The sequence below is a fragment of the Plasmopara halstedii genome (assembly GCF_900000015.1).
Source record: "Plasmopara halstedii genome assembly, contig: Scaffold_287, whole genome shotgun sequence".
Lineage (NCBI taxonomy): Eukaryota > Oomycota > Peronosporomycetes > Peronosporales > Peronosporaceae > Plasmopara > Plasmopara halstedii.
In genome coordinates, this window is record NW_020187208.1 from 661,462 (window position 1) to 662,071 (window position 610).

Consider the following 610-nt stretch of genomic DNA (forward strand, 5'->3'; position numbering starts at 1 on the left):
CCCCGACAGGGCAACAAGATATTGGTGGACTTTGTCCAAGCGTTGCAAACATTCATTGCGGGTATGGCAGCAGATCCTCTCCCGGAGGCGGTCACAGTGACCGTGTTTATGAAGGCCTCCATACTGGCGTGGACAGAATGTAAGTCTTCCGTGTGCATCCGTCCTCACTTGAAGAAGCGGTGAATGTGGCATTGATTGCCGAATTCAATTTCAAATCGGCACGACTTGGTTAAATACACACTCCAACAGCTCGTCGAGTGGGCCTATGCCCATGGATCTCAGCTATGCTGAGGACGAGGGAGCAGAGCTCCGAGCTGCCGGGCAGCATACACACATTCGACGGTGTTTTGCTTGTGGAGACATCCGTCACCGTTGCCCCCTGCGCAGAGCGCGTCAGGGTTCTTCGAGCCATTGCCTCAGCGCCTACCAGTCTCGCTCGTCGCGGGGAAACGACACGACTCAGTAGGCGCGGGGCGACCTATTGGGAAAGAACTGAGTCCTTTTGAGCCTCAGGGAGGCATAGGTCAACAGGACCCAGCCCCGAAGAGCTCGATGCTCTTGAACACGGAACGTGTATGCAAGCCGGGCTTGCTGGTCGTGGAGGCGACCG